Source organism: Odocoileus virginianus, chromosome 10 (genome assembly GCF_023699985.2).
Source record: "Odocoileus virginianus isolate 20LAN1187 ecotype Illinois chromosome 10, Ovbor_1.2, whole genome shotgun sequence".
Classification (NCBI taxonomy): Eukaryota; Metazoa; Chordata; class Mammalia; order Artiodactyla; family Cervidae; genus Odocoileus; species Odocoileus virginianus.
The window spans coordinates 55910353-55936150 of NC_069683.1; positions in this window are offsets into that span (position 1 = coordinate 55910353).

Sequence of the window (25798 nt, forward strand, 5' to 3'; positions counted from 1 at the left end):
AACTAAAGTACTTCCCATTCTTTCAATGCACTGACTTCTGCTCTATCCACTTCCATGTCTCTGTGCTTGCAAATGCTGCCTTTTTTCCAGTTACTATGAGAGTCTTGCTACAAATGAGCCTTACTCCTATCTGTCTTCTTGTGCCTCAGATCCCATCCCTTCTCATCTTCTCAAACATTTTGCTTCTTCAAACATCAATTTTCTTTGAGTACTTATTCTTTTCTATTAGCAATAAAATATTTTGTGATATTTCCTATCTTAAAAAAATCTTTGTGGGCCAAAAATTTCCCTCTAGCTAATACTTCATTTCTCTGCTTTTCTTTGTTACAAAATTTTGTACCAAATTATCTATATTCACAGTGTCCACTTTCGTTTCTCCCATATTTTCAGTCTAGTCAAGCTTTGGCCCCCACCACCTTACACAATTGCAAAGACCACCAAACAACTCCATGTTGCTACAACCAATGACCAAACCTCAGTCCCCATCTTAGATGTGTGATGCAACTGGTAAATTCCTTCCTTTCAGAAATATTTTCTTCAAATGGTTTCTAAGTCATACTTTTTTGGTTTGCACTTATTTTCAAGTTCCTTTGTTAAAACCCTTTCCTCTTCCCAATCTTTACGTATGGCTGGGGTGGGCTAAGACTCAGTTCTTAGGTCTCTCTTTATTTACTCTTGCATCCTAAGTGATAATATCCAGACCTAGTTCTCTAAATGCACTCTTACATTGATGGCTTCCCAGTGTGTACTCCTAGCCTTGACTCTTCTCCTGAATTCCAAAGTTGCATATCCTAAAAAGTAGTCAAACACTGGATGTTCAGTCAGCAACTCCAACTTCACTTATCTAATGTTGAACTCATCAATGCCAGTCCTTTCACCCAGAGCTCCCAGTCCTGTTTCTTCTTTCCTGTTTATTTCAGCAATAATATCATCATTTACTCAGTTGACTAGGTTACAAACATTGACACTTTCATCTTCATGCTTTCACATCTCACCTTCTGTTCATCAGCAAATCCAGGTATTTGCACCCTCAAGATAGACCCAGAATCTAACCTCTCTGTTGCAACTTTAATCCAAGCCATTGTCACCTCTGTTTTGTGATGCGTTGATCACATCCAAACTTGCCTTGTCATCTTATGTGTCCTGAGCACCACTTCCCTTGCTTTACATAGTACCAAAAGCTATGTTTTAAAAAATATTTTTTTTAACCAATGTCTATAAAACTCTGTGTGATCTAGATCCAGGCTACCTTTATTACGCCCAACCCAACCACACTGGTCTTCATGCTATTCCTCCAGCACATCAAGCACGCTACTGCCTCAGAACAGTAATTTTTATTCCTTCAGTTTAGAACACGCTTCACTCAGAATATTTTATTTTGTTCTTATGTCATTGTATTTTTAATAGAAGCCTACATGGCGCTAGTGGTATAGAACCTGTCTGCCAATGCAGGAGACATAAGAGACGTGGGTTCGATCCATGGGTTGGGAAGATCTCCTGGAAGAGGGCTTTGCAACCTACTGCAGTATTCTTGCTTGGAGAACCCCATGGACAGAGGAGTCTGGTAGGCTACAGTCCATAGTATCTTAAAGAGCTGGACATAACTGAAGTGACTTAGCATGCATGCATGCACGCACAGCACATACTTGATTTACAATGTTATAATAGTTTCTGGTATACACATAGTGATTCAATTTCTTTATAAATTATCCTCCATTTAAAGTTACTACAAAACAATGGGTATATTTCCCTGTACTATACAATATATCATTGTCGCCTACTTATTTTATATATAATAGTTTGTATCTTTTAATCCCATACCCCTATCTTACCCCTCTCCCTGATGATAACTAATGGTTTCCTTTGCTGTACAATAGCTTTTAAGTTTAATTAGGTCCCATTTGTTTACTTTTGCTTTTATTTATTTTGTTTTGGGGATAGATCAAAAAATCTTGCTGTAATTTATGTCAGAGTTCTGCTTATGTTTTCTTCTAGAGTTTTATCTTTTCAGGTCTTACATTTAGGTCTTTAATCCATTTTGACTTTATTTTTGTAATGGTGTGAGAAAATGTTCTAATCTTATTGTCTTACATGAAGCTATCCAGTTTTTCCAGCACCACTTACTGAAGAGACTGTCTTTTCTCCATTATTTATTCTTGCCTCCTTTGTCATAGATTAATTGAATATAGGTGTGTGGGTTTACATCTGAGCTTTCTATTCTGTTCCATGATGTATGTGTCATATTTTGTGCCAATACCATTCTATTTTGATTACTGTAGCTTTGCTGTATAGTTTGAAATCAGGCAGCATGATACCTCAAGTTTTGTTCTTCATGTGCAAGATTATTTGGGCTATTCAGAGTCTTTTGTAGTTCATACAAATTTTAGGAATAATTTGTTTTACTTTTGTGAAAAATGTTATGGGTCTTTTGATAGGGATTGCAATAAATCTATAGTACAAAAAAATCTGTAGTATGCTTTGTGTAGCATATAAATTTTAACATTATGAATTCTTCTAATTGAAAAGCACAGCATACCTTTCCATTTCTTTTTGTTTAGTTACTCAGTCATGTCTGACTCTTTACAACCCCATGTACTACAGCACACCAGACTTCCCTGTCCTTCACCATCTCCTGGAGCTTGCTCAAACTCATGTCCATCGAGTCAGTGATGCCACCCAACCATCTCATCCTCTGTTGTCCCCTTCTCTTCCTGCTTTCAATCTTTCCCAGCATCAGGATATTTTCCAATGACTTAGCTTTTCCTATTAGGTGGCCAAAGTATTGGAACTTCAGCTTCAGCAACAGTCCTTCCAATGAATATTCAAGGTTGATTTTCTTTAGGATTGACTGGTTTGATCTTGCAGTCCAAGGGACTCTCAAGAGTCTTCTCCAACACCACAGTTTGGAAACATCATTTCTTTGGTGCTCAGCCTTCATTGTGGTCCAACTCTCACATCCATACATGACTACTGGAAAAGTCGTAGCTTTGACTAGATGGACCTTTGTTGGCAAAGTAATGTCTCTGTTTTTAAATGTGGTGTCTACATTTGTCATAGATCTTCTTCCAAGGGGCAAGCATCTTTTAATTTCATGGCTGCAATCACCATCTGCAGTGATTTTGGAGCCCAAGAAAATAAAGTCTCTCACTGTTTACATTGTTTCCCCATCTATTTGCCATGAAGTGATGGGACTGGGTGCCATGATCTTGGTTTTTTGAATGTTGAGTTTTAAGCCAGCTTTTTCGCACTCCTCTTTCACTTTCATCAAGAGGCTCTTTAGTTCCTCTTTGCTTTCTGCCATAGGGTTGTGTCATCTGCATATCTGAGGTTATTGCTATTTCTCCTGGCAATCTTGTTTCAAGCTTGTGAGTCATCCAGTCTGACATTTGTCATGATGTACTCTGAATATAAACTAAATAAGCAGGGTGACAATGTACAGCCTTGACCTACTCATTTCCCAATTTTGAACCAGTTCTTTGTTCCATGTTAAGTTCTAGCTGTTGCTTCTTGACCTGCATACAGGGTTCTCAGGAGGCAGGTAAGGTGGTCTGGTATTTCTATTTCTTTAAGAAATTTCCACAGTTTTTTTTTTTTTTTTTTGTGATCCACAAAGTAAAAGGCTTTAGGGTAGTCAGCACATGGATCACAGCCTTGTCTAAGTCAATGAAACTATGAGCTATGCTGTATAGGGCCACTACTTTTTACCATTTTCAAATTCCTTCAAATTCCTTTCAAAGTTTGAAATGCATAGGTCTTTCACCTCCTTGGTTAGGTTTATTCCAACATATTTTATACTTTTTAGCATAGTTTTAAGTGGAATTGTTTTCTTGCTTTCTCTTTCTACTAGCTCATTATTAATGTACAGAAAAGCAACAGATTCCTGCATAATAATCTTGTACCCTCCAACTTCACTGAATTCATTTCTTGGTTCTAATTTTTTGGTGGAAATTTTAGGGTTTTTTATGCACAGTTTTAACTCTTTCCTTCCCACTTGGATGCCTTTTATCTTTTGTCTGATTGCTGTGATAAGTCTTCCACTACTAAGTTAAACAGATATTAGTGAGAGTGGACATTCTTATCTTATTCCTGATTTTACAGAAAAAGCTTTCAGCTTTCCACCATTGTTGTTGTTCAGTCACTAAGTCCCATCTGAGTTTTTGCAACCTCATGAAATGCAGCACACCAAGTTTCCCTTTCCTTCACCATCTTTCTGCGTTTGCTCAAACTCATGTCTATTGAGTCAGTGATGCCATCCAACCATCTCATCCTCTGTTGCCCCCTTCTTCTCTTGCCTTCAATATTTCCAAGTATCAGAGTCTTTTCCAATGAATCAACTCTTTGTGTCAGGTGGCTAAGTATTGGAGCTTCAGTACCAGTCATTCCAATGAATATTCAGAATTGATTTTCTTTAGGATTGACTGGTTTATTCTACTTGCTGTCCAGGGGACACTCAAGAGTCTTCTCCAGCACCACAGTTGAAAAATATCTATTCTTCAATGCTCAGCCTTCTTTGTGGTTAAACTCTCACATCCTTACATGACTACTAGAAAAATGATAGTTTCAACTATATGGACCTTTGTTGACAAAGTGATGCTTCTGCTTTTTAATACACCATCTAGGTTTGTCATAGCTTTTCTTTCAAGGAGTGAGTGTCTTTTAATTTCGTGGCTGCAGTCACCATTTGCAGTGATTTTGGAGCCCAAGGAGATGAAATCCGACCCTATTTCCATAGTTTGCCCATCTATTTGCCATGAAGTGATGGGACTGGATGCCATGATCTTAGTTTTTTGAATGTTGAGTTTTAAGCCAGCTTTTTCACTCTGCTCTTTCACCTTCATCAAGAGGCTCTTTAGTTCCTCTTCACTTTCTGCCATTAAAGTGTTATCATCTGCATATCTGAAGTTGTTTATATTTCTCCTGGAAATCTTTATTCCAGCTTGAGAGTCATCCAGCCCAGCATTTTGTAAGATGTACTCTGAATATAAGTTAAAAAAAAAGAGTGACAATATACATCTTTGACATATTCCTTTTTCAATTTTGAACCAGTCTGTTGTTTCATGTGCAGTTCTAACTGTTATTTCTTGACCTGCATACAGGTTTCTCAGGAGGCAGATATGGTTCTTAGATATTTGTTAAGTCCAACTTCTCTATTGTGTCATTTATTTATTTTTATTATTTATTTATTTATTTTTTTCTATTGTGTCATTTATGAACACTATTGCTTTACTGATATTCTGTCTGGATACTCTATCCACTGACGTAAGTGCATTGTTGAAGTCTCCTATTATTGTTGTATTATTGTCAATTTCTCCATTTATGCTTGTTTATATTTGTATTATAGGTTTAGGTGATCTTGTAATGGGTGCCTATATGTTAGTAAGTGTAATATCCTCTGTATTGGCCCCTTTGTCACTCTATAATATCTTTCTTTGTCTTTTGTGATAGACCTTAAAGTTTATTTTTGTCTGATATGAGTATTGCTGCCCCTCTTTCTTGCCATTTCTATTGGCATGAAGTGTGTTTCTCCATCCCCTCACTTCCAGGGTTTGTGTCTTATCCCTGAAGAAAGTCTCTTGCTGGCAGCATTTTGAAGGGCCTTTTTATTTTAATCAGCCACTCTACCATTTTTGATTGAAGGTTTTAGACTGTTGACATTTAGTTATTGGTAAGTATTTACTTATTGCCACTTATTATTCATTTTTCAGTTGTTTTTGTTATTTTTTTCTGTTCTTTTCTTCTGCTACCTGTTTCTTCCCTTGTTCCCATAGAATATTTTAATGTGCTACTTCCATGCATTTCACTTCATTTCCACTAATTCCTAAGCCAATCATGTCTTATCCACTCAGTTCATTCAAATTTTTAGAAAATGTCACCTTCTCAAAGCTATCTTCCGTGATGAGCTTTGTCTAAAATATCAGTCCTCAATCTCTGTGTTCCTCTACTGTGCTTTACTGCACTTACTTCCTAAATTTACATTATGTGTGCTAAGTTGCCCCAGTTATGTCTGACTCTTTGCCACCACATGGACTATAGCCTTCCAGGTTCTTCTGTCCTTGGGATTCTCTAGGTAAGAATACTGGAGTGGCTTGCCATGCCCTCCTCCAGGGGATCTTCCTGACCTGGGGATCAAACCTATGTCTTCTATGTCTCCTGACTTGGAGGTGGATTCTTTATGACTAGCACCACCTGGGAAGCCTAAGCGATCTAGGAAGAGATGAAACTCTGTGAAATCATTCATATAGTAGTAGATAAAGCACACAAATTCTCTACTGATATGGATACTAGCTAGGAGAATGAGGAAGAGAGAAAATAAAGTATATGTATGTGTGTGTATATTTACATGTGTAATGTGTATACACACACACATCTATATATGTATAAGGAGAGAGAGAAAGAATGTATGCACATACATACACATATGTATCTTCTCTCCCTCATTCTCTTAGCTAGTATCCATATCAGTAGAAAATTTGTGTGCTTTATCTACTACTATATGAATGATTTGTGCAGAGTTTCATCTCTTCCTAGATCTTTCCTTTCTCCAATTTTTCTTCTGCCTAGCTCCTTCTCATTCTTAATAAGTCAGTTAATTCACATTTTTGGGGAAATCTTCTCCAAGGCAGAGCTAGGAAAGGATTCTATGGCTTCATAAAACTCCATTTTCCATCCTTACCATGATACTCATCACATTATACAGCAGTTTTCTGTTTCCCTAGCTGAGCAGCACACAGGCATGCTTTCTGGCACTTGGCTATATTTGCCTCTGAACCATTTCTCCAGGAAGAGTCCTTGAGAAAAGCTCCATCTCTCTGCAGAAAGGAGGAGACGATGCCTTCTCCTTCCTGCGGAAGAAGAGCTGTCTTTTTCTTCTGTGGCTAAGAATCACAACTCTCTGCTAGAACTCAGCCTTCCAATCCACAGAAAAGCTGGATTTTGTCTACCATATTGCGGTGACTGTCATGTGAAAGCCTGTGAAACTGCAGGAAGCGGTAGACACCACCGAACTGGAAGGGAAGGAAGAGCTGGCTGGGTGACAATGCTGTGGCTACCGTAATGACTTAAACTAGAACGAAGGAAACTCCAGTCGTGTTTTAGTCTGTCAGTTTTTCTATTATCCTCAAGACTGAGCATGAAACGTTCATTGTAACACATCCTTATTGAGTCAACTGATGAAAATATATTGATATTAATAACATGAAGCACTAAGGCACTGGAGATAATAAAATGATTGAAAATATAATGTTTCAGAATATTTTTATGTGGTAGTTCCATGCATTTCATTTCTATTCATAACTAAGCCAGTAATTAGGTAATTTGGGAATTGCCTCATCAAGCTATATAACCATCTTTATTTAGTACTTACATGATTATCTAGAAGAAATAGTTTGATTGGTTGTTACCAACAGAGTTCAATTTGAGGCCCAATGAAGAAAATCTGTTCAAAACGACTAACATTAAAATTGTGGAGATGGGGTTTTAAATAGCTTACATACGGTCACTAAAAATAATGTTCTTTGGGGGTATTTTTAATATTGTGTCCTCTTCAGGAGTTTCAAAAATAGAGTATCCTTTATTTTTGCTTGGGGATCTAACTTAGGTCCTTGTCTTTTGATATTTAGATTATTACGATAAGGCATAGGAAAAGAACTTTTTAAATGTATTTTTTTGTGGCTTCACTTTTATCTTGAGAAACATTTTTTTGAATCATTTTCTTGGCTTATATTCAATAAGATGAGATTGTCAGCAATAGTGAGCTCACTAAGATATACAATGTCAAAATATACCATTGTTTAATGCATTGCACAAAATAATTATAAAAATTATGATTTAAAAAATCTAAATTCTAATGACTTTCAATCAACGTCTCTCACTGTCATATGATTTTCTGTTTTTTTATTTCTATGTGTACCTATTCTGTGCCTTCAAATTTAGAATGTCATATGTGTTTAGAATACATATTTAGAATGACATTCACAAAATTTTGTATTTTACTTTACTCTTTTATCATTTTAAAAATTTTCTTGCTTTTGTATTAATTTTATAATGGCAACATAATATTTCATATAGTTCTATGGTTGTCTCTTCAATTTTCATCTTGTAAATAATATTGCAATGGAAATATTTATGTCTATTTAATAATATATAAATTATGTCTATTCAGTATACTACATGAAGTATAGTTTCACATACTTTATTCTTTTATTAAGTATTCCTTTGAGTAATCTTACTGAATTAAATTTTATGAAATTTTTTTAGCCTCATAAAATATATTGCCAAATTACTTTTCAAGAGGATTTGACACATTAAATTGCCCCTATTGGTGTATACAGTTAAAAATATATTGATCAGGATTATGGATTTTACTTAAACTATTTGTTAATGTTGCATGTGGAAAATAATGCCCTATTTAGGTACTTTTGGTGGTTTTAAGGATATCAAATGCTTGTTTTGCAATTGTGTTTTTCTCTTATGTGAATTATCTTTCATATCCTTTGTTTACTTATTGAGGTGTAGGTACTTTTTGTGTCAAATTTTACGTACCTTCATGCCTCCTGGAAATATTTTCTTAGTCTTTTGTTTTCTTTCATGTTTCACTTATGTTAGTCTTTATTGTACCAGGGATTTAAATATTTATCCAATTGAATCTGTAGTTTATTTGTTTACAGCTGTCATTCCTCCAAAGATGGGTATAAATTTTTTAATCCTATAGTCCATTGATTTTCTTTGATTAAAATTTCATATTTGCCTCAACATGTGAAATTTGTTTTGGTAAAGGGATATGATTATTGCTTTACATTATGGACTTTTATTCTTACATCAATCATTAAATAACACAAGATCATTTAAAATGCCCTGTTGGCAGTATTAAATTTTTGAAGCTTATTTGATAATATGCATTGTTGAGTCAGTTAATGTTCTAGGCACAAGGAAATGAAAAATGATAATAGTGTCATTTGATCATTAAGGAGTTCTGAATTTCAGCAAGGAAGGAGGTCAGGGAACAGTTCCTACATGGCAATGTTCTGTATTTCATACTGACCACTGAGTCACAATGCTGGGAAACAAAACTCTGTTCTCCTCTTTTGATTTTCTTCTCTTTTTGTCACTGTCATTTGTCTCTCTTTTCTTTTTGTCCGGCTGCTCCTTCAAGCTCTTTGGCTTGCTTCTCTTCCTCTTATCCTTTCCCTTTTCCTCTCCCTCCCACTTTTCTTTCTTTCCTTCCCTCTTTATTCTTCTTCCTCTGCCTCCTTCAGCACCACTTTCTTCCTCCTACGTCTCTCCCACTACCTTCCTTCACCCATACCTCCTCCAGAAAAATATTCTGTCTCTCTCTCTCTTACCATTGTTTCCAAATCAATGGTAAGACAATAGTTAAAGCATGGTCTTAGAAGCTAAGCCAACTAGAATTCAGATCTTTGGCCTTATCTCTACCAGTTGTATCAACATAAGCAATTGCAGGAAGTCTTTATTTTTCTTAGTTCTGATGTCCATGAATTTAAATTCCCACAGTTTAACTTACTAATACTAATCATTCAACGACAAGGTTCAAATTTAAATTACTCAGCATGTTGACTGTGAATTTCATAACTTATAAAATCCCCTACTAGTCTCTCAGAATACAAACAGCAGTGTAAATAATAGATGGACATCATGATCTGTTATATGACTTCTTTCAAAGCCTGTGGGTGATTGGTCACTGTTGAATAAAAGCATCTCATTCAATTTACATAGAAACAGCAAAGTGTGTAGTTGTGTTGACTTCTTGTATTCTAGTAATAAACCCATATGAGTTTTTACAAAAATGAATAATCAAAAGAGGAAGTTGACCAAGAAAGATGAAAGTAAAGCAAAGAAATAAAAGTGAATCTCTGGAAATGAAATTTTAACTGAGCATAAATGGCAGAAGCCAAACAATGTTGTGGAACAATTATCCTTCAATTAAAAATAAATTTAAAAAGGAAAAAAATAATTAAAGTGGTAAAGAGACATGGAAAGTAAAAAAATAAAAAATAAAGAGCTGACTTTGAAAATACTGACACAGCCACTATTCAAGAGACTTCAGAACATAGTGAAGATGAACTTACGACAAAAATGAGGAAATGGTGATGATGAAAATGATGTCAGCAATAAACTTTACATTAAAAGAGTTCTTGGAGATATTTTACAATATGAAACAAACATAAGATGAAATGTTGAAACCTCACCCAAACAGAAAAGCAGTGTGACAGTTTACAAGATAGAGAAAAGATGCTCACTCTGTGTCATGTTATATAACAAGAAAACAAGCGCTATTCAGACTGCTCTTGATACAATTTTTTAAGAAATAAAACACTTTAATTCTCTTATAGTGTCCTAAATAAATATTAGTTTTATTATTTTTAATTTTGCTATACATTTATAACAGACAGTTTAAGAATTCTTAGCATTTTTAGGAAGATTTTTAGAGGTCACAAAATAATAGTAATATGTCCCATTGATTATTAAGATTGTTTTGCAAGGCTTCTTGTATGATCATTTTTATGGCCCCAAACTAGCACTCAAAGTGGCAACTGCCTTTTCTTAACCTTTCTAAAGTTCAGTGTCTCTATCTGTGAAATGAAAGAGGATCACTTATAGGAATATTGTGAGAGTTAAATGAGATAATGTATATAAAGTGCTTGGAGCAGCTGAAATTTGGTAAACTTTCAATAAAAAGTAGCTACTGTTACTGTTAATATCATTACTAGGTTGAAAACAAGTAAAGCAATATGGCACAACTCTACCAAGTTGAGCTTAATGAAACTTTTATTATTTGAGCTAAATAGCTTGTGCAAAATATCAGAATTAAATGGGAAAACATAACAGTGAATTAGTAAAAAAGCAAATATTTTTCTAGCCATCGTGAACCTATGTACCCAACCCCACCCTATGTACCTCAAGATACTCATTCCAAAGCAATCACATTGTCAGTCTTGATAACAAAATTAAGTGCTTAAACTCATCTTCTTGGACTTGCCTAGTTTACTTCTTTAAGAAAGTTGAAATCTTTTTTGTTCGAACTTTCATTCCTATTTTCTTTTTGTACCAAGAAGCATTAGTATGGAGACGGTCAGAAGTCATGATTAAAACAGTGGGGAGTTGTGGTGGGTGGATGTAATCACATGCATTCTACAGTATTTCTACAGAAGCTCATCATTATTATCCAGTTGAATTGTGCCCACCTATTTATAAAAAAACAGGGATTAATGAACACAAAGGAGTGAACATTTCATTAAAATCTATATCAATTTAGCCATTGTTTTCAGACTTTTTCCTATTAACATTTTTCATGCTAAATATGATTAATTTAAGTTTTTAATGCTTTCTCTAATTTAGTCTGAAACTATTACTTTCAAAAAAAAAAATGTAGCTTTCACAAACCAGGGAAAAATATAGAGTATTCATAAAGTCTCCTTTTGTGATTGAAACTGAGGGTTCTCCATTGCCAGTGACTAAGTCCACATGCTTGGGCATAGCACAAAGGTCTCTCTTTTTTGGTTACCATCTTGCTGATCCAACCTCATCCAATAATCCACCCGATATTTTAGCAGCTACCTCATTTCCTTCCTGTTCTCCAAACAGTGTTTATTCTCAGCTCAGTGTCCTTACTGTTGCCTTTTCCTTGTTTTAAATGTCCTTCCCTCTCTTTTCTACCCAAATGATGCCCACTCTTTAAAGTCCAGATCAAGCCACATCTCTCAAAGAGTTCTTCCTTGCTGCTCCTTTTCCCACCAACCTGGACTTTCCCTCACCTTTTCTAACACTTATTGTTCACACCAGTGCCCTTTGACATTGAGTCTTTCAAGGACTTGTTATATTGCTAAATTGCGGTTTGAGTTTCTGGGGGGTCTCGCAATCTACTGTCAATTTCCATTTAGTTTACAACCAGTCATGCATACAGTTTGCTAATGTGGCTCTGTGAAAGCAGAGGCTTTGTTTTGTCCATCTCTGTATTCTATAATGCCTAACATATAGTAGGAGCTTAATAAATAATTATTAAATAAGCAAAGAAACAAGTAGGTATGATTTAGCATTTAAAAAATGCTGTTCAATCTGATTTTTCCCATCCATATGGGGAAATATGTCGCCCTTAATTATTCTAAACCTATCCATCATGTGTCTCTTTTCAGTCTTTTTGGGAGACAAACTTCTCAGAGGGCTATTTCAACAAACTGGGTAACTATTACATGGCATCTCACAAGCCCCTTTGTGTGGGTTCACAGGGGACTAGCATTCTCCTTAGGCATGTTTATTGAGTCCTGAACCATAATAGGGCTAATTTTTATTTTAAATTACTTTAAGATATTGCACAATCAATTGAAATGTGAAAATGTAATCAGTCATTTTTTGTTCCACACAATAAAGATACTAGCTGAAACATATGTATATTTCTTTCTGAATTGATTGGCTATTTTCATATCATTAAGGCATAGCATAAACACTCTCTAATCAGTTAATTCTAAGTGACATTATCATCCTAAAATTACAGCCACAAAATGAACAGTAACAGTAAGCTATTCTGTCTTTTTAAAGTTAAATATATTTTTCTGTAAGTGCATATGTGTTTACTATATATATATATGTATATATATATATATATATATATATATACCTATACATATACACACATATGTGTATATATTTTATATATATCCTTGTGTCCATTAACACATCCTGCTACACAATTTCTCCAGAAAATACTATGTACACTGATATAAAGATAAAAAACAGAGAAAGAAAATTTAAACTTCTTTGATGTTTTATATTCAGGAAAGAGTGACAGACAGACTGAAATTTAAAGGTTATAAAAATGAGTTTCTGAGGGACCCCTGAGTGGACATTTGACTGTTCAGAGGATAACAGGTAGGGAGAGTCTAGGGTGGGATGCTCAGTCATGTCCAATTTTTCAATCTTTCTTACTTTAATACATTTAAACTTAATACATTTAATGAAAAGAGGAGAGAGGATCTTCAAAGTTTTTCTGAGTTGAATATGTCTGTGTTAGTGGCGCTGTATTTGATGAATGAATCAAGTGAAACTATAATCAGATATCTATCTTGTCATAAATTTCACCTTGTCCTAAAGGATTTTCAAATTGCTAATCAGTCAAACCCCATTTAAATGATGGCTTCCTGCCATTTCACACATGTCAACCATGGCAGAATCATCCAGCTGTGGCCCAGTCTTAGTTGGTTGATTACAACACGTGCCTTTCAGGATCTCTGTGAAGGGTGCTGCCTCACTGGCTTGATTACCCACCCCATGAAGCCACAGTGCTCCGCTTGTGGGGTAACTCGAGAAGAATATGTTGTCTTTTTTTCATGCTCAATCAGAATGGAAGAGATAGATGACATTGAAATAGAAAGTTCATCTTGATCAGACAAAAACAAAAAACGAAAATGACCCTGTCTTTGACTTTATGTGTTGGGAGTCTGCGCATGACTGTACAGATTTCAAAAAGACACTCTTAATATTCTAAGACACTTGTAGGACACAAATATCATGTCTTTTCTCTCTTTTCCCCTCTGCTTGAAGCTATTGAAACCAGGCATATCTGATTTATGAGGCCATTCCAGGTCCACAGAACACAAAGTCGTGAGATTTAACATAGTTAGATGGTCTCTCCAGTATGCTTCATGAGACAGTGCTAATCTGCTTCTCAGGTCAAACTATGAATCACCCCCACTACCCCATGCTCAGGTAGGACCAAACTGGAATTCTGAAACATTCCCAGAATTTTTGATCTGTCACTTCTCATGAACCCCTACTTCCCCAAAGGAATTCAGCAGAGCTTAAACTCATTCATATTCACTTGGTGCACTGCAGTTTTTTGGTGAGGTGGCAGCAGCAGGGAACTGCTTGTAACGCGCTTTTCAAAAACTGATTATAATTCAGGAATGGCAGTAAAGATTCTTATGGAGCATAAGAAATAACAGCAATAACCTTTCTAATGACAAGGAAGACTAATGCATTGACTGAGAAAATCACTGGAAAGAAGGGCTGAGCTGTTCCTTGAGGCTATAGTTGTTCAGTAAGAGAGCAGAACGTGTGCAGAACATGTCTCTGTGCAGTGAGAGGACTCCAGGCTGAGCTGAAGGGAGAGAGTCCCTGAGTCCAGTGAAGCAGTCTTGGGATGGAAGTTTACATCTAGAATTTGGAGCCCGGCAACATGCCACAACTAAACTAAGGTAGAAAACCAGGCAGAGAAGAGCCATAGTTCTCAACTGGTTTTCCAAGGCCTTCAAAATTGTATTGCCAAATTTTAATTTACTTTTGCTGCAACCAAAGATATACACAGTTTGGCTATGTACAAAATGACTGTGCATTAGAACACCGAGTTGCGTAGCGAGCATAGAGACGTTATGGAATTGTCTGACATGTTCCAATGTATGTGCAATTGTCCCTTGTTACTGGCTTAGTCTCTTCTTTTGCTCGCTTTAAAAATATATTATTCATTGCTTGTAGACTTTTGGATAGCAGCCATCCTGACTGGCGTATAATGGTACCTCATTGTGGTTTTGATTTGCATTTCTCTGGTAATGAGTGATGTTGAGCATCTTTTCATGTGTTTGTTAGCCATCTGTATGTCTTCCTTGGAGAAATGTCTGTTGAGTTCTTTGGCCCATTTTTTGATTGGGTCATTTATTTTTCTGGAGTTGAGCTGGAGGAGTTGCTTGTATATTTTTGAGATTAATCCTTTGTCTGTTGCTTCGTTTGCTATTATTTTCTCCCAATCTGAGGGCTGTCTTTTTCACCTTGCTTATAGTTTCCTTTGTTGTGCAAAAGCTTTTAAGTTTCATTAGGTCCCATTTGTTTATTTGTGCTTTTATTTCCAATATTCTGGGAGGTGGGTCATAGAGGATCTTGCTGTGATTTATGTCGGAGAGTGTTTTGCCTATGTTCTCCTCTAGGAGTTTGATAGTTTCTGGTCTTACATTTAGATCTTTAATCCATTTTGAGTTTATTTTTGTGTATGGTGTTAGAAAGTGTTCTAGTTTCATTCTTTTACAGGTGGTTGACCAGTTTTCCCAGCACCACTTGTTAAAGAGGTTATCTTTTTTCCATTGTATATCCTTGCCTCCTTTGTCGAAGATAAGGTGACCATAGGTTTGTGGATTTATCTCTGGGCTTTCTATTCTGTTCCATTGATCTATATTTCTGTCTTTGTGCCAGTACCATACTGTCTTGATGACTGTGGCTTTGTAGTAGAGTCTGAAGTCAGGCAGATTGATTCCTCCAGTTCCATTCTTCTTTCTCAGGATTACTTTGGCTATTTGAGGTTTTTTGTATTTCCATACAAATTGTGAAATTATTTGTTCTAATCCCACTTCTGGGCATACACACCAAGGAAACCAGATCTGAAAGAGACACGTGCGCCCCAATGTTCATCGCAGCACTGTTTATAATAGCCAGGACATGGAAGCAACCCAGATGCCCATCAGCAGACGAATGAATGAGGAAGCTGTGGTACATATACACCATGGAATATTACTCAGCCATTAAAAAGAATTCATTTGAATCAGTTCTAATGAGATGGATGAAACTGGAGCCCATTATACAGAGCGAAGTAAGCCAGAAAGATAAAGACCATTACAGTATACTAACACATATATATGGACTTTAGAAAGATGGTAATGATAACCCTATATGCAAAACAGAAAAAGAGACTCAGATGTATAGAACAGACTTGTGGACTCTGGGAGAAGGCGAGGGTGGGATGTTTCAAGAGAACAGCATTGAAACATGTATATTATCTAGGGTGAAACAGATCACCAGCCCAGGTTGGGTACATGAGACAAGTGCTCGGGCCTGGTGCACTGGGAAGACCCAGAGGGATCGGGTGGAGAGGGAGGTGGAAGGGGGGACTGGGATGGGGAATACATGTAAATCCATGGCTAATTCATTTCAATGTATGACAAAAACTACTGTAATGATGTAAAGTAATTAGCCAAGAAAAAAAAAAAAAAAGACAAAAAAAAAAAAAAAGAAATAACCAGAAAAAAAAAAAATATTATTCACTGGGGAATGCTGACACCCTTCTCTTTCCTTCACACAGTCTTGGGCTATCTTTGCTCTGCCTGTGGCTTCATTTAGCATCTAAGCAGGGCTGACTTCTCTCAGGTCTTTAGTCTGATTCTGCCACTTACTACCTTGGAGATTAAGTAAAAGATGCCTCCCCTATAATGAGTGAATTACAGCATCTGTCTTAAAGAGTTGATATGAGAATAAAATAGTGTAGGTACAGCAATTGTATGTAGTCAAGTGTAAATAAATTTGAGTATTACTTCGGGTGTATAAGCCTCTAGCTCAGTTCTTTGCCCTCAGATTCCATATCCAACTGTCTCCCAGACATCTCTGCTGGTTATTTTATACATGTATCACTAGTCATGCCCACATTTAACATTTTCTCCAAAACTTTCTCCACATGAATTCTCTGTCATCAGTTAATGACTCTCTTATGAACTTAATAGATAGGTTAATCAAGATCACTCTTGATTTCCTTCATTTCATTCACCACACTCAATCAATCATTAACTTTAACCAACTTAATTTTGACTCTGAACCCTTTTTTCCATCTCTTTCTATCACCATCTTAACTCACTATATTTGCAGCTGTCAGATTACTCTACAGTCTTCCAAGCTGGTCTTTTTATTTCAAGCCTTGTTCCTCTCAAATGCATTCTTGACTCTGCTGCCAGATCAATATAGGTGAAATACAAAACTGACCATGCATTTTCTTGCTTAAAGCCTTAGAGGATCCACAACTCTTACAAAATAAAGAACATCAGATCACAGAGTATAAGGTCATCTTCCTACCTCTTCAGGTTTGTTTTCTTTCATTCCCTGCTGTACACTAACTACATCCTTCCTGCTTCTGTTCTCTTACAAAGAAGGTGTTTCTTTTCTCTGTCCAGGTCTTGTCCCTTGCTCTCTGCTCAGTAACACTGCTTCCTGTGAATCTTTGCCCATTAACAATTTCCCTTCTGTCCTGTATCTGTAATTTCTCTCTCTTCTCACTTGTTCCCTCAGATCATTTACATGTTCTCATGTATATAATCTTCACCAATAGTCCTATGCTTTCTCCTCTTCAATTCCTATTTTCTGAGAGCAACACCTACATGTATGGTTTCCTTTAACTCACTTTTCAACCATCCCTCCTTTCAATTCAACTTGGCTTCCTACCTTACAAACTAGGTGAGCCCACTCCCTCTAGATGCTGCATTCAGTGAATGTCTCCCTGTCTTTGACTTCTTGGCAGCATTTGACACCATTGATAAGCAGCTTCTTCTAGAACCCTCTGTTCATGGTATCCTGCACTCCTGGCTTTACATCACTTGTTTGGCATCTTCTTTTGTTTCCTTTCAAGATGTGTCTTCCTTTACATTTGGTGTTTCTCAGAGTTCTATCTTTATAGTCTCTCCCTGGGGGATTTCATTTACTTCCATCACCTCAGTAGCTATTTATGTCCTGACAACTCCTAATGTCTGTCTACAACCTGAGGTCTCTTCTAACTTTCTACCATGTAACCAGTTGCCATCTAGACATTTCTACTTTGAGATTTAACCAATGCATTTAACTCAATATGTCCCAAGTGAACTCACATGGGTTCTGCTTTCCCATCTTGAATACAAGACTAAAGACAAGAAGGCCTTTGAAACACTCATTGCTGTTTTACTTTCATTAGAACAGTGCCATGAATTTGGTGGGCACTAGTTAACTCTTTGTTGAGTGAATAAATGACAACTTTATCTCTGTGAATGATATCATATAGTTACTTAGGTAGAAAGTCCAGTTTCAATTTTGACTCCTTCATCTCCTTTGCTTTCAAATCAATTATCAGTTCATTGATTTTATTTTCTAAAGAAATCACAAGATTGTTGAGCTTGCTTTACTTGTTTGTTATATGATTTGTCAAATTCAACCCATAGTACAAGAGGCCAGTTATGATGTAGGGCCCTTATTGCTATTTGCAGCCTGTTTCTAGCTCCAGTTGGTTCCTAAAGAAAAATCAAGAAGGTCCTGTGGTACCTGATTACAGCAGATTCTAAACTGCGAAAATTCACACCATGTTTAAAATTTGTTGTAGGACGTAGTGACCATGTTTTTCTCAGAGAGCAATTTTTATATGTAAAAATCATCAGTGTCAAGAGAGTTTTCCTTTAAATCTAATCTGAGGTATTCTTAATGTACTTTACACTCATGTTCTTTGTAGTAGAGAGGATGGTCAAAATTAACATTTTTTTATTGTAATGTAAAACCAGGATTTCTCTTGGAATCCTCGGCCACCATGATCAGAGAGAAGATCAAAGGAAGTTTAGATTTATAATAACAATGGTTAACATGTATTAAGTATTTACCGTGAATCAGGAGATGAGCTAATTCTTTTTAAAAATTTTTTATTGGAGGATAATTGCTTTACAATTTTGTGTTGGTTTTTGCCATACATCAACATGAATCAGCCATAGGTAGACATATGTTCCCTCCCTCCTGAAGGCCCTCCCATCTCCCTCACCATCCCACCCCTCTAGGTGGTCACAAAGCACTGGGTTGCGCTCCCTGTATCACACAGCGAATTCCTACCTGCTATCTATTTTACATATGGTCACGTCCGTGCTTCCATGTTCTCTCAATTCGTCCCATCCTTTCCTTCTAATGTGTCTGCAAGTCTGTTTTCTATGTCTGCATCTCCATATATTAGGTCAGTTCATTCATACTCTCCTATAAATCTTGGAAAAAATAAGTACAGTTATTTCCATCTTAGAAAGCTGGGACAGAGAATGTGTATATAACCTGGCAATGTACATACCACTAGGTAATGGCAGCCTGAGATCTCAATCAGTTTAGAGCAGTGTGGAGCAGTCTAGCTTACCTTCTCTGCCTGGGCCCTGCTATAAAGCTTTTATAAATGGCAAATTTACTCCAAATAAAGTTGTTACTTCATTTCAAATCCATGATTTGTTCTTTTAAAAACAGAGTTAGAAAATATGTCTAAGAAAAGGCTACATAAGAAACTGATTTTTGGAAGGGAAAAGAATGGTCATCTAAAGCATTCTTTTTCATAACCCACAAAACAAACCATATTCACCATTAATACATCATGAGTACCTGTTGGTGTCAGGGGCTGCCTAAGGGTTAGAGATGAAACCAGTGGGAGCTCAATTCTCTGTATTAAGAAATTTGTGCCATGTGCTTAATGGATTTATATCCTAGGGAAACACTTGAATGAAGTTTTTGCCACATACTCCACATACTATGATTGTTTAAGAGCCTGAAAGAATGTTGGGAGAAATATGAAGGAGCCAAAATATAAAGTTCAGTATTTTCAGTTTTGAATCTCAGGGCTATAATTTGGGAGGGAGAAAGGCCCACAACCAAAGTGGGCCTTGGCCCCTTTACCTTATAGAATTGACTCCAAATATGAAACGCTATGCCAAATACTTATAAAGGCCAACCAAAATCAGTATAATTATCTAAAATAAAATTATACCATAACACTCTTTCAAAATGTTTCTATGGCATCAACAAACTGAAGGATCAATTTCATTGTCTCTGAAATATTACTGGTATATAAGACCATGTGTAATCCACCCCCAACCAATATCTCCAGCCTCATCACATCCCTCTTTCCACGTTCTTGTCAAAATCCTATCTCTTATCCCCTTAAACAATTGCTACTTTGTGACAAGAAACCATACTTTTAGATTTCTGGGCTTTTGAACATACTGTTTCTTTTATCTAAAGCTATGCTGTCCAGTAAGATAGCTAGCTGCTGATGATTTAAATGTGACTTAAATTTAATAAGATTGATAAAATGAAACATGCAGTTCCTTGGTCACACTATGCACATTTTCAAGTATCCAATAGTCACAAGTATTGGATAGTATGGATATAGAACATTCTCATTATTATGGAAGATTTTAATGGACAGCCTTGCTTTAAAGTACCTTGATTTCCTCTCAGCTCTCAACTTCTGTGCCCTTCAGAGCCTTACTCATTTTCAAGTTTCCACTAAAAAGTGACCCCCTTTGTGAAACCTTCTTTGATGATTCCCTGTAAGCTATTTCCTTTTGCATTTTCTTATATCTCTGCTACACTGCATTTCAGTTCTGTATTTTTTTTTAATATGTTTATTTTCCCCACTTGAATACTAGAAACATGAGAGAAGGGATTTTACATTCTGGTCTTTATATCCTCCTCATAGTTTCTGAACTATAATAATGATCTTTGGATGAGCAAATGGTTTGGGATTAAAGATAAAGGTCCCTGATCTCATTCTTCTTCTTTCCTCCAGAGGAGGAAAGAGAACGTTGCATAACCTTTTCATGACGTTTCGTGGAAGGCTGAGAAAGTAGGAGCCCATCTTTCTGACCCATTTATGAATCTGAATTCATAAGGTGTGCTGGGCCCAGGGGACCTAAACTCATTGCAGTCTATAACACTTCCCTGATTTCTGACAGGGGAACGCGGAGATGGAACTGATGATGCTCACTAATTATTCCCTCAGTCCACATCCCTGCATGGATGTACCTTAACTTCTGCCTTATCCAATATTCTGCAGCACAACTTATATAGATTTTCAAGGGAAAGACTTCTACATGTAAGATACCAATTAACCTCTGCAAACGCCTCATTTCCTAGAAATTTTATAAAGCAAAAAAGTTTAATTGTGTGGTTAATATGGGGCAATTTTGTAGCAGTCATAACCTCTGGGACTATAAAATTATGTTTGGGTGCTTCAAAAGATCATAATTTTTACTGTTTTTATTTCAATAAAGTAATCAGTAGGAACAGAAAAAACAGATTCATAATGTAACACAAGATGTTTTAAAAGTTATGAAAAGAATCATTTCCTTACCCCATGGCAGTTCAACACAAGGAAACTATAGAAAGCTATGAATAGATTATGAAAATTATTTCTAAAAAGGAAAAAAAAATCCATTTGTCATGCTTTCAGGGAAGTCTCTTAAATAGACTAGGGAAAGTAAGACAGCCTTGTATAGCAGAAAGAGAACAAGCTAAAGATACCGCAGGACTAATGTTCAAATCTCAACCCAGCCAATACACAGACCTTCCTGAATCAATTTTATTGAGAAAAATAGATTCTGGCTTATGGTCTGATAGGTATAGAAATAAGATAAGCAACATTAAATCTCTGCTTAGTTAATAAAACAAGGTGTATAAAAAATTTCCAGAGATGCACTGACACAGTTTTTGAGTAAGATCAGATGCTACTCTGTGGACAATTCACATCAGAATTATGAAGGAGGCTGGTGATTTTATTAATTTTCTACAGCCGCCATAATACAGTACCACAAACTGAGTGGCTTAAAACAATAGAAATTTATTTCACAGTCTGGAGGCTAGACATCTGACATCAAGGTGTCAAAGGGGCCATGCTCTCTCTTCTAACTTCTGGTAGTTGCCAGGAATTATTAGAGTTGCTTGGCTTGCAGCTGCCTAATTTTAATCTCTGCTTCTAAAACCACATGGGCTTCATCTCTGTGTGTAAGTGATGTCTCAGTATGTGTGCTTATCCCTGTGTCTCTTCTCCACTTCTTTTAAGGATACCAGTTATATTGGATTAAAGCCCCACCTTACTTCCCTTCCTTGTCCTTCATTAGTTCTGCAAATACCCTGATTTGCAGGGTATTTTAAAGAAATAGATTTTAAAGAAAATCATATTCTTGGGTAGTAGGAGATAGGATTTCAACATAAGTTTCTGGAGAACACAAATCAGTTCACGATGATTATGAAAAATTCAGATCCCTAAGGCCTGTCATAGACCTACTGACATTTCTGATACAGTCTTCCAGTCTTCTATGACTTCAATGTACCATAATGTTTGAGAATGCCAGTCTAAGAAAATGATGAAGAGCTGAGATGATGGACCAGGATGAAGATGAGGCAAGTAAGGTACTTTCTTCAGATACAAAGTTAGACAAGTTACCAAAAAAGTCAGTAATCAAGATAAATAATATTTTAATGCATTTTTGGTAAAAATAAAAATTAATGCAAAACAGTCTATGATGAACAAAATGTCAAAAATTTAAATAAAGATGGGATCAGTATTATTTATTTTTTTCTTTTAATTGGCAGTGCACTGGTGATAGGCAAGGGTCACTGAAAATGACTACCCTCTAAATAGTTAAGAATAGCATTGCCTGATAATATGATGTTTTGTGATTCCCCTAGTTTCCCCAATGTTCAGTAGAATTCTATGCACATTTGCTTTGTAATAGAGGTATTTAGGGAAATCAAAGAAAAGGAGTTTGGTCCACATTTGGGTCATGTAAACAAGTAAAAGATTTTCATAGAAATGAGATGTGAGGGAGTTGATGAATTAAAAGGGAAACAAGAAATCAGCCCAAGTGGTGACCAACTGAAATCCAGGAACCTCAAGTAGAACAACACTGCCAATATTGTGGGAAGTGATAGGCAGACATTAGTTCTCCCCTTCTATGTTAGTTGGGAAATTTAGCCATTTACATTTGTTATTAAAGGCAAGGCAACTCTAAAAGGCTAGAAATACTTGGCAACTTTGAGCTGAATTTCATGTGCTATCATTTCACTGGATGCTAAATTCAAATCTAGTAGTCCTACTGAGACCATAAAGCCATGACCTTTGAAGACAGATATATTAGGGTGAATTAGCTGAGAAGAGAAACCTTTCAGAGTAACTAATAAATAGATCCCAACTGGTAGGATTTAGAGGTCTAGAATTTTAATGAGCTCTTTAGATGGACACTAAAGTTACAGCAACTGTTTTGTAAACTCAAACGTTATACATTGAGTAATCAAGGCTAAATTCCCTTCTGAGGTCCCCAGGAGTGTCCAATAGGGCCTGATTCTCAAAGCTAGTCCTAATTTATTTTCTCATACACTATTTGCCACCTAATACAGATCTTGCAGATTCTGGACTGGGTGGATCTCTCAGTAACCACCAGTATACTTCCTTTCTTTTCATTGGTCTCCTTTATTTATCAATGAAATACTAAAGGGGATGTTTATAAAACCTTTATTTTGGGGGAGTTACTTTTATTTTCTGATAGCCATGTTTCACAGTTCCACCAAATTAAGTTACAGGCTTTCTGGATTCTTTATAGTTAGATTACCTAAAACTTCTATATATGTGAGGGGAGGCTTAGTCCTTATCAGAATGTTATAGGTAAGAAAGATGTCAAAGCAATTGTAGATGTATTCTAAAAATAAGGCCTTTGTGCAGGTTTAGGGCCTTTTACAATTATGAGGCCTGGAGATATTACAGCCCAGGAATGTCGGGGGGAGGGGAGTAAAATATTCTCCTATTTATCAGCATTATTTCTAATTCTATTATTTTATTGGGTCACTTTCTGTTGAAAAAAGTTCACAAATAATTTAAAGATTTAAAAAGTTAAGCATATTAAAATTGAGTAAAAAGGAAATAAAAGAGTAAGAAAATAAAGTATTGACTATATTAAGAAGTAGCCCTTCTAATTATTTATGATGCAGCACAGCAGGCAGGATATTGAAATGGAGTCAAACCCAGGGTTCAATTCTGTGATCTTTCACAAAGATCTTAACCCATTGGTTTTCTTATGTGTAAAGTGGAGCTTTAATAAACTCTTCATGGGTTTGAGCTGAGGACAAGATAGGATGCTCTTTATAATGTTCTGGTGTAGTGTTTGTATGTTCCTCTCACCTACAGACTCCAGTGATTATGGCTGTTTCACTAATCTTCTCCCTTAATAGTTTGGCTCTTCACACATGCTCAGACATCTCAATTTCAGAAAGGCCCACCTTTAACCAGGATCCTTTAGTTTATACTACAGAGAAGCAGATGCAACTCTCTGGAGCTTCTCCAAATGCTTCTCCCCAAAGAGTGGAGGCTGGCAGCAGGACGAGGCCTCTGGACAAGTGATGTATCAGGATGTAGAGTTGAAAAAATAAGGAATCTTGGCCCCAGAGAGGGTAGAAGAAGGAGGTAGTCTCTGTATTTCCCAGGGAAAGAATCAGAGAAACTGAATTTATCCAAGCTCTCCTAGTCTCTAGAAGCTTAGGTAAATCTCTTACTCTTTCTAAGCAGTTTGGAAATAATATATAAATTGCTTATCTTAGAGCAATCATGATGATTGAAATAAATGATGCACATGACCATAATGTTTGACATATAAATCTGTATTAGTTAAAGTACATTTTGGCAGCTACAAAAAGTGAATTAAATAAGATACAGGACAGAAATAGGCATTTATTAAATGGGTAATTGCAAGATACTATCTCTGCTCCTGTTGCTTAATGTTTTCTGTCTTCTTCAACTTACAAATGGATTCTTTGTTCTATTCAGTTTTACAAACATTTAGTGAAAGTCTACAATGTTAAGTGATAGGGATACAGAAATAAGTATAAGCACCTTCATTCAGAAAGCTAATTGCTTCATACATATACATATGTATATATGTATATGTATATTGCTTCATACATATGTATGTGTGTATATATATATATATACACATATACATAAATGAGCCAATATCATGATAGTTTACATTTTATAACTAAAAACACATCATTCCCCAAATGGAGGACTATTTCTTTGCAAACCACTAAAGTACTGGCAACATTTTTCTGAAAGTGAGTTAGACATATATTTCAAGGAGTTTGTGCAGTATAAATTTTAGCTGTCAGAAAACTAGGAGAAATCATAAAGTGAATGGACTGTACTGCTACCAAGGGCAAAATCTTATTGAAAATGGGCTGCCTTTTGAGATCTACCAACTGGATCACACAGTAAATGCAAACTGATAATCCATCATTGGTGTCTCCACTTACCAACAACATCACACTCTACTTGTATAGCCACTTGTGACTAGAACCTTACAGTATTTTCGTTACTCAATTGAATACTGTGGGTTGACTGAATTTTTTTTTTTTTTTGTCTGTGACCCAGGGGGAATGACTAACGCAGAACAACATCAACCTAGAAGTCCAACAAGAGGAGTTCAAATTAGGTTAATTTGATGTTGCTAAGACTCATTCTCATGAAATCTAGAATTACAAAGCAGGAAGCAGTCACATTATTAGCTAAACACTGTCACATTCAAACCTTGCATAAATATGGCTGCCTAAGAGCCTGTGCAAGGGTAGTTTTTTCCATTTCATTTTTGTTATTTAGTTTCTGACATGGGGCCCTCTGCAACCAGGTGCTCAATAGAGACCTCTAGCCACATTGGGTGAATAAAGTCAGGTTTATAGTATTCCTTAAATAAACATATGACTGAGATCCCATAAATTGACCTGCATAAAATCATTGTGCAGCTCGTACGGTAGTCTATATTTATCTGGTTCCTTAATATTTTCTAAGTCATTATTTTAGTTTTCCTTACTCCCCTACAGATGAAACATTGAGAACAAGCTTTGCCATGAGCATCGCTCTTTAAAGGCCTCTGTTTCAGCCAAGATTAGGGAAACTTCCCCTCCAGATTTTGTGAGGTTCTTATATCTGGGTCATCATTTCTGTGGATGTTGCTGCTATAGTCCAAAGATGCAGTCTCCTTCCTTATTCTTTGGCTTTCAGGACCATCCAGATTCCTAGTTCTCAGCCCTACAAGAGTTACTAGTTGAAACACATATTTTGTAATATTTACTGAAATGAAATTTCACCCATACTTTAAAAAATCAATAATATTCTCTAATTAAACAGGAACTGAGAGGAAAAATAAGAATTTACTGTAAAATCATATAAAGTCAAATATGTAATTGTGGGGAAATGACTATACTAGAAAACAAAATGAGGTAGTCAGAT